We start from the raw sequence: 10,506 nt of genomic DNA on the forward strand, positions 1-10,506 counted from the left end.
CCAGAAAAAGGCAATTTTTAGAGATGATAGTTTTCTGAGGCTGGGGATGCTTGTGGGTACTGACTTGACAATAAAGCACTGGACTCCTGGGATTTTTTGGGTGATGAACATGTTCTAAAATCAGATTGTAGTCATAGGGCCACAGCTCTACAAGTTTACTAAAAATCATTGATTGTACACTTACCATGACTCACATTTATGGTGATACATTTTATTCAATAAAGCTTATTAAGTATTCTGCTTAATAGTGTTCTAAATATTTATGGCCTTGCAAAGATTGGAGTTTTAACTAAAAAGGATAAAGACTGGCATAAAACAATGGCGAATTATGTCAGAAAGCTTGGTCAAAGGGAGTTACACTTGAGCAAAAAATATAGTTTAAGATCAACTTTAAAGGATGATTTGTAATTCAGAAGCAATGTAGAGACTCAAACATAGAAAATGGTTACGGCTGACCAAACTCACGTGGGCACTGTTATAACTTAGGTTTAAACCCCTATGATGGGCCAGGGGTAAGGGAAAGATGAAAAATGGTAGGACAGGAGTCAGGAGTACGCACCCCTAATGTTGTTGAAAGGCAACCCTCAAGGAGCAAGACTGCAAACATAATTTCAGGTCAGCATCAGGGTTCTGTGAAGATACAGCAAAAGCTGCTTCCTGACTAGAATCATGGACGAATGGAGAAGAGCCTAGAGTCAGGTCACAAGTCAGGTATACAGTTCAGAAGGTAGATGCTTGGGGCCTTGGGTGTATTGTTGAAGCTGAGGCAAAGAGTAGGAGAGAAAAACTCTCGGGAGGTGTGTGTGTGTGTGTGTGTGTGTGTGTGTGTGTGTGTGCACGCATGCGTGTGTGGGGAGGGTGAGTAGAATATATGTTGCCAACAGGTGTAAGAGAGTCTTTGAGTGAAAATTAGCATATCTTAGTGTATCTTGGATCTAAAATAATGATGATCCTATTCTTTTTTTTATTAAACAGAGAGATTTTTCCCATTAAGAGCAAATCTTTACATTAAAGAGGTATTTTTCTTTTCATAAGAATTGACTTCTTGTTTCAAATGATACATGTTCACACAGCAGTCTGCTGGACCTTTTTTTTGCCCCCATTCAGGAGCGATATAATCTCTTCTTCTTGAATATAATCAAGAGAATGCAAAAAGCATTAATGGCAGGTCCAGATATACCTCGTTAACTTCTTTATTCCAAAAGACATTTGACAAGTCAGAGAAAACTCTCTATGGAGAAAATAAGCTTGACATGTCATAGACTGACAGCAGTATGTGCTTATTAAATAGAATTTCACAAAAATAATGATTTGATGGTTCCCTAATATCATGAAATTCCTTATTTCCTGTGAACTTCTTTATCTCTTTATTTTTTCCAGAAAATAGAGAAACTAATCTTTTCTTTTCTTTTCCTTTTTCTTTTCTTTCCTTTTCTTTTCTGCAAGTGTGTTTGTGGTTGATCATCCAGCTCAGGAACCCATACTATAAAAGCAATCAGTTACTTAGAAGATTTTGTAAATTAAGCCCCTTTGTACCTTGGAGAATATGTGATTTAGGTCGCTTACAGAGCAAGCTAAAATACAAAGAAAAATAGCACTGGCCTTTTCAAGTGCAGCTTCACTGAACATCCTATTTTCTGCTATGAACCACACGAGTCTGGGAGCACAGACTTGGAGAAAGCAGGTCTTCACAAAGAGATGTCTCTAGTAGCAGTATCTCTTTTATTAGATTATCCTGGTCCAGGTTCCGTATGCGTGGCTCCAAATAATAGAAGCAGAATAGCCCTTCCCCAGGCAGAGTGAATAAAAGTACCTAATATTCAATGTGCACAGTTTCCAGAGGGTCTTGGCGAAGTGGATGGTTATGTTTACACTGTTGACATTAACATCATAGTTCCAATACGAGAAAAGTCAATGTAATAACTAAAAATTAGTGCTGCATGTATACTTTTGATCCTTTGGTCACATATTAAAGGCTGGTGATATCAGCCTCCACTAAGTAAAATCTCCTTATGTCAATTTTCAATATTCCAGTATCATTATTTAAATGTTTTATCCTACAAATAGAATGTGGCTGGATGTATTTTACTCAATCTGAGAATCTCTTCCTTAAGGTAGGAATATAACCCTTTCCAAGTATTTGGATTTCTCATAGGTTTGTACTTCTTCCCCGTCAATTTACTTTTACTTTTTTATTTATCGTGATTTGTCAACCATCTATGAAATGGGATATTAATAGAAAATAGTTCATGGCAATACTGTGAGTAGTAAATGAACAGTGCTTGGAACATAAAGTTAACAATATATAACTGTCAGGTACAACATAAAGGACATTTTGTTTCTTTATTTTCCTCTAGTGGTTATATGTACCTGATCACATCTAAAGTGTGTTTTCACATTTGTTTAAGAATCATAGTAAAACAATGAGTATGCATAGACTTCCTACCTTGAAGAAAACAGGATATTTGAATACTGTCTCACCCCAGCTTTCATTAACCATTTATTGTTTTATTTAAAAAAAAAATGTTTGTTGTTTTAATACTGTGAAATTCTACTTGCAATTTTTTTGGATCAGAAAGCAATTCTTTCTGAACGATTTCAGTAATCTTCACTTTTATATTGTAAATACATTTTAAGATTTCACAATCGATTTCACTATTTATGGACTCTCTCATTTCTCAAATTCTACTTCTTCTCTCTCATGTTTTATTTTTCTGCAGTGGATCCTAGATACTTATTTTTCTATGTAAGCTTTGTTGCTGGCAGCATTTTTGAGACCTAACATGTTCTGTGATACCTCTGTTTTCATACTTCATTGATAATTTGGACGGATAGCAAACCTAACTCATTTTTTCCCTCAGAATTAAACACTTAAAAAAAAAAAGCTAATAACATTTTGACAGCTAGATTTTCAATTGAGAAATGTGATGCTGTTCTGATTTTTTTCACCCTACTCTTTTTGAGTTCAGAAGCTACAGAAATATGTTTCTGTAAGGGTCCCTTCGATGTTTTCTCTTCATTGCTGCCCAAAGGGCCCCTTTAATCCTAAAACTTGTTCTGTTTTTCAGTTTATAGAGATTCTTCTTTAACAAATTATTGATTGAGTCAAATCATTACTCCTCTCCCCACATTGTCAGATCCCCGTTTAATCTTTCTTTTTTTCCTTCTTTTCCTAGGACCTTGGTTACTTGGATGCTGGATCTGCTCCATCTGGTCTCCCCCATTCTTAACTTTCCTCTCATTTGTTCTTTATCTTCTTCTCTGTGTCCTGGGGGATTTCTTTGGTTCTGTCCTGCAGAATGCTAATCCAGTCGTTCAGCTCTGGAAGAGAGCCCCCTGCTGAGCCTGCTGCTGGGAGTGGGGGGGGAAGATCTGGACAGTCAGCTTTCCCCTGGTGATGTCTGGGAGCAGGGGAGGGATCTGGGGAAATGCGCAATTGCAAAAACTTTGCATTCATTGCGGAGAATTTTAATGTATGTCATTAATAGCCAGGGTTGTCTTCCTGTTTTCCTTCTCTGTACTGATTTTCAGAATTTTTTTTATCTATGACTTTTTTTAAATGTTTATTTATTTTGAGAGAGAGAGAACACAAGCAGAGGAGGGTACAGAGTGGAAAGCGAGAAAGAGAGACAGAGAGAGAGAGACAGACAGACAGACAGAAAGAGAATCCCAAGCAGGCTCTGCATTGTCAGGGTAGAGCCTGATGCAGGGCTTGAACGCACAAACCGTGAGATCATGACCTGACCCAAAATCAAAGAGGTGGATGCTCAACCACCAACTGAGCCACCCAGGCATCCCCATCTATGACTTCTTTTTGGTTCCTACTCCCAGGCCTACTCTAAAGATTCCTCACCCTCCCACAATTCAAAGCTGAAAGAGCATTTTCAGTGCTTTTGTCTGAGGACAAGTCTGCAGCCACCATTTTGTACACACAGAAACAAGGCTGAACACGGCAGGTAGTTCTTTCAATGATAATCCCTTTACCTACCCTGTCGGCCAGCTCCAATTCTTTGTATTTGCTTTGCGTTACTTGAAGGGACTCCAAGGCTTGTGAGCTCCTTGTGAAGAAAGGCTCTTCTCACCACGGCAGCCTTTTTCTATGCATTGCGCTGTTCTTACTACTCTGGTTTCTGACTCAGTCCAGTCTTCTCTGTTTCCTGTGGTCCATCGATCCCGGACTCCGGATGCACTCTAGGATCTTTCTCCTCTCCTCCTCCCCCTTCTTCCAGCTGTGTTACTGACATATGTGTTTCCTTACAGTTTTTGTTTTAGCTTTTTTTTTTTTTTACTAGAATCTCTGGAAAAGGGGAGACAAACACTTCTTTCTACCATGTTGAAGAGTAAGTTTGGTAGACCGTTTGGATTGGCTGAATCAACTTCAATTACAAGCTTCTTCTCCATCTTCCATTTCTATTATTGAAGTTATGAAATCTAGAAACTGGCGTCACGAGTCTCCTTGAAAGCCAGAAGTGGCTACATGACTTGGTTTTGGACAATGACATGTAGGCACCTATCTTGGGGGGAGGGTTTCTTTCATGAATAAAAAGTAAACACCATTTACCTTTTTTGTCCTTTACGTTTTTTTTCCTTTTTCCTCTCATCTGACAATCTTTAGAGAATGAGCATAGGATTCAAGCCTACACCCTAAAGACAGTGGAGCATAAAGAAAGAAATCTTGGTTTCTGATAGTATAGATGAAGGGCTGAACCAGCATAAGCAGTATTTTTCCCAGGTTGTTTTTTTTGTTTGTTTGTTTGTTTGTTTGCGGGGAGAAGAACGCTATTTTTTAAAGCTACTCTTATTTATTTTTTTTTAGTTTAGTTTTGTTTTTCTTTTCTATCAGCTAAAGTTTAATGCAAACTGACTAAAGCTTATTTCTGTCTTGGTAAGCCCAAATATGTTACTACAGCAGAGGACTCTGCATCTTTCAGTGAATTACTAGTAAAACATCATTTCTGATTACAGGTTTTAGGACTACATAATATGTCACTGAAATGAATTCCATTAATCATTATTAATTATCAATATTATTAACTTAATTTTGTTAACACGGCAATATTCCCCCATTGGTCTATAGATTGAACATGATCTCGACCAAACCTCCTTCTAACTTCAGTGAAGAAATTGAAAAGCTGGTTAAAATTCATATGGAAATGAAAACGATCCAGAATAGCCAAAAAAAAAATGTCAAAGAGAAAAAACGACATTGGAAGACATCTGCTTCTCGGTTTCATAACTTACGGCACAACTAATTTAGAGAGCATGCTGTTGGCCAAAGGACAGACAAATAAATCAATTATTGATACAATCATGACATATTGGTTTAATATAACTGGAATTCATTAACACAATTAAATATAAATGATGAAAGTCTAGCGAGTCAGGATTTATTTAGTAAAATTTGAACACTAGCTTGGGGAAGAAACCATTTTATTTTTTTTCTGTTTGTAAGCTGGAGTTTTACTTCATTATATTGTCAAGGTGATATGCCAGTTGCAAAACAGTTTACATGTCAAAGATGAGAGTGTCAAAATTCTTTCCGGGGAACTTTTCATGAAAGTGAACATGTAAACATTGTAACAGACATGTACCAAATAACCACACAAGTCATGATGCTGAACTTGAAACTTGACTTCAAAACCACTTTGGAGGATAGCTGAATTATTGCTAGATGGCTTGGATGCATAGTAACAGAATCTGAGGTTTATATAATCGGCAGAAAGAAGATTGCGTAGAAAGTCAAGAAATGATAGAGTATAGGCTACCTTTAAAGTGCCTGTTATTTTGGGAAAATATAATAGTAATTAGAAAAGCCATAGTCAAGAGAGAAGAAGCAGGCAAATGGCACATTTATCCAGAATGGTTGTTCAGTTTTCCACGTGTCTGGGAGTGAGGGTTTAGGACCTCACTGGATATACATTTTTTGCAGTGTTTATTTACTTAATTTGAAAGAGAGAGGGAGAGAGCGCACGGGTTCACCTGCACCTGAGTGGGGGAGGGACAGAGAGAGAGCGAGAGATAGAATCCCAAGCAGGCTCCATACCCTCAGCACAGAGCTCAATGCTGGGCTTGATCTCACCAACTATGAGATCATGACCTGAGCCAAAATTAAGGGTCTGACTCTTAACTGACTGAGCCACCCAGGAGCCCCTGGATGTACATTTTGGAACAAGGGACCTCGTTGGATATTTGAGACGTCTCTCTTCTCTTGGCATGGTGGTAGGGGCCTGTAAGCCTTACCTCACCTAGGTTGTGCAAGGTTACTTTACATGATCTCTGTTTGGGGTCGTAAAGAATGATTTATGGATATGGAGGAAGAGCAGAAAATCCTCGGTGTTTGAGAATAAATCTCAAATAGCACTGTTTGTTGAGGAGAGTATCGATGCCAAGATAAAAATTATGTTTTTGCAGGTAGATATCACTTCTCCATGGAATGTTCCTGGAATTTATGTTAGAAAGCCTAATGATAATGATAATAATGAAAGTATACTTCTAGGAGAGTGTGGTTGGTGGAAACAGCACAAGATTTGTCACCAGAAGAGCTGTGTGCACATCTCAGCTTCAAACTTCACTCATTAGTTCGCCAATGTAGTCAAGCCATTGTTCCGTTTAATCATTGCATCTGAAGGAATATTTTGATCGCAAGCCCAGAGAAACCCAATTTGTTGGCTCTTAAGGAAAAACTAAATTTATTGGCCAGGTACCACAGAGCAGGAATGATAAGCACAGTGTTTGTCTCAGTTCGAGAAGCTCTAGGATCCTAAAATTGGATTCCAGGAATGTTTGTACTGGCTGTGTCTTTTCTCTGATTTTCTCTGCAGGATGGTTATATTGTCTAATATTAGCTTTACCATCTAGAAGGATGCATGTCCATGGACAGCTCTGGATTGACATATAAACAGCTTATGATTTAAGTGGGCAAGGGCCTTCTGTTAATTATATATGTTTGAATATGTCAGCAGAGCTGCTGACCAGGGCAGTTTGGGTCACATGGCCAACCTGTGAACCACAGCTCTTGCCAGTCATCTGAGGCAAGTAGATCAGGGTATTTAGGTGTCCCAAGCTGACTCCTTTGACTAGAAAGTCAGCTTTCTGTGATTATCATACTCAACCAAAAAAAAAAAAAAAAAGGTAATAATGTGAGATAGCCAGATACTAGGGAGACAAATCAACGGGTAAATATTACATATATGATATATTACTATTTTCCACTGATGAGGGAGCATAAGGCAAGCTGACAGGCCGCAAACCCCGCCCATTTCCCCCTCCCCACCAAGTGGGATATGTGTGATATTCCTCAGGCATTCCTGGCTGCCCAAAAACAAGGAAAGGAAATAAACCCATGGCTAACTGATAGAGGTCATAGTCCTGTAGGACCTAAGTCTCCATCACCCTTCCATAGTGATATGGGAAACAAAGGCAGAAGGAAATGGCAGATAGAACTAAATTTCCTTATAACCTGCAGCCCAGGGACAGATACTTGAGCCTGGCAGAGTAAAATGTTTCTCCAGAAACTCCTTAGCTCTTAATGTTAATGCTTTGCTAGAGGGAAAAACCACCTTAGCTTGATAATATCTCTGCCTCCAATATCCCAGGAGTTTTCTTTAGCATATGAAAATCTCACTGGAAACTTCCCCTGGACTTCACCTCACCCCCAACCCCACAGTATACAACCAGTCTCTCCTCATGGTCCTGGGGCAGCTCGTCCTGCCCACGGGTCCTGTTCCAGTGCTTTAATAAAATCACCTTTTTGCACCAAAGATGTCTTCAAGAATTCTTTCTTGGTCGTTGACTCCAGACCCCACGAATCTCACTATCACCCCCCCAAAAAACCTCATCATCCACTATGCGTGTAATAAGTATATGGTTCTCAAAGCAGTTTTGTGAGAGCTGAGTAAGGTAAACCACGTGAAGAGTTTTGAAATCTGTAATGCAGCCCTAGTCCATGAGATGGTCATTCCAGTGTGGTTACATGTACTGAAAATAAAGCAGTTACCTTTTTTACCACTAGATGACAGTCAAGTATAATTAGCCTATCAAAATGTTCACCTTACACAATTACTAAAAATAAGCCTAGAACTAAGTCAGTATTTTTTTTTAAGTGGCCTTCAAAGAGCCAGAAGGAAAATAGTAGATAGGTCCGCCTATCCCTTGGAGAGAACATAATGCTTCTTAGTTTTAGTTATTTCTCAAATTCATTCATTCATTCACTCCTTCAAAAACATGTTTGCTAGATGCCCAATGTTTTAAATTTAGTCTTCTATTTATAAAGCAACATTATTGATTTATAATGTACCTATCTTGAAGTACACCCATTTAAAGCATGCAATTCAATGAGTTTTAGTTTATTTACAGAGTTGTGCATTTATTACCATAATCTAATTTTATAACATTTTTCTCACCCCTAAAAGGATCCTTGTACCAAATAGCAATCACTTGCTATTATTGGCTGGCCATCTTCCCCTCCCCTGCCAGCCTTGGCAACTAATTGACTTTCTCTGTTGATTCTCCTATTTTAGACATGGGTCTAATTTTTAACCAGAGCATCTGGAGTTGAAGTTGTTTTTCAGAGAAATCAACACATGGCCAGTATTTTCTCACAGAGTGATGTCATCAATGCCGCTTACTCACTCACTCATTCTGTGTACCTATAGCACATATTACTGTACTGATTCCTTCCCAAAGTGGTAGAGTTTGTGCCCTACTGGAAGCTCAGTATGGATCCCTTTAAGTTGTACAGAGAAGAAATCAAAGAGCTACATCCAGATCCTCGTTAGTTATGTGTTCCAGGCAGAGAGACTCCATTTGTCCTCCAAATAACAACACTGATATCAGTCAGTATTTGTGGAAAATGTACTATTTGCAGTATTCTAAGAACTTTACATCTATAAATATATTTAAACTTGTAACCAAATTTCAATAGGGTGGAATGTCAATTTGAGAAAGCTTCTTTAAATGAGGTGAAGAACACGAAAACTCTAATAATCCACAATACATTACACGATTACTCTAAATTCACTATGCGTGTTCCTACTCTATAACTTTAGAAATGATAAAGCCGAGGTACCAGTTGACATAGCTTAGAAATATAAGAATCCCTATTCAAACTCAGGTAACTTGTTTATAAGCACCAAACACAATATAAACTCATGAAAATTCATGGAGTGTATGGTGTGTTGTTTTTATTAAATGTTGTAATTTCAGTTCTGGAACACTATCCAAAATATAACAGAGACTCAATACCTATCTTTAGAATAAATGTATATTTTTCTTTCCTAAATTTTTAATTGGACGAATGCTGTAATTTACCCACTTTTTAAACTCTTTTACTTCCCATAGTAGTCTTTTAAGGAATACGTGGCAACTGGGTGAAAAACAGCATAGCTGCCTTAAATGAAAAAGTTCAACAAGTTACCCCATACTGAAATTCCTTGAGAGAAAATAAAACTAGAATTTTTTATGTAAAAAAAAAATATATTGCAAAAAATGACTATTTGCCAGTTGTTATAACCAAGATATTTACTTCTGAGATAGTCAAGATGTATCTTAGGGCTCAAAGTGGATGAGGGAAAGAGAACTGAAAAGAGACAGTTTCAACACAGTGTGTTGCTTGAGGAACTTAGAGAGGGAAGGTCTTCAAGGGAGGGAGAGTCTGAATTATAGGATGCAGACTGGGAGAGTTCTTCTGGAAAGAGTGGCACCTGAACAGAATTTTGAAAGGCAAAAACATTTAGTTACAGATGGAAGGAGATTTCAAGGTCACTCTGAATTAGAACATTTATAAAGACTCAAGAATGGTTAAAGCATAAGGCCTGTTGGAGAGTAGGCTGTGGTGAAGGGCAGAGATGGAAATGAGAAAGGCAAGAGAACCGAGGTCATGAAGGGCTTTGCATGCTATGACTTCAGCAACCATGAGAATCCACGTAAGGACTTTTCAGAGAGGCAGCTTTGGTGGTAGTATGGAGAATACAACTGAAAGAACTTGATGGAGGTAGAATGACCAATTAAGATATTGCTATAATAGTTCAAGAGAGAAAATGTGAAGAACTTGAACCAAAACAGGAGAACAGACTGCATGCCTTAGAAGAAATAACAAAAGTAGAATTGGCTAAGAGATTTGAGATGTAAAAGAAAATGGATTCAAAGCTAATATCCAACAGTTTTGCTTGTTCAGCTGGGAAGAAGGTGATGGCATTTACTGATGTGGAGAAAACCAGAGAAGAAACGGAGACTGGGTAGAGACGCTGGACAGAGGAAACGTGAGGTTCCACTGGGACATCCAAATAGACAATCCAGTGTCTACTGGCAATCTGACTGACATAAGAGTGCTGAGGCAGCAGATACACCAGGGCTGAAGATACACTTTTCAGAGATGTTAGCATGTGGATGATAGCTATTTGTCCCTGGCCAACTCCACGTCATTCTCTAAGTCTTGGTTCTGTTGCTCTCTTTTGTGTAAAGTCTTCCCTGCCTCTTTCAGGCAGGTACGGGTCCCAATGTACATGT

The sequence above is a fragment of the Panthera uncia genome, chromosome B4, assembly GCF_023721935.1.
Source record: "Panthera uncia isolate 11264 chromosome B4, Puncia_PCG_1.0, whole genome shotgun sequence".
Classification (NCBI taxonomy): Eukaryota; Metazoa; Chordata; class Mammalia; order Carnivora; family Felidae; genus Panthera; species Panthera uncia.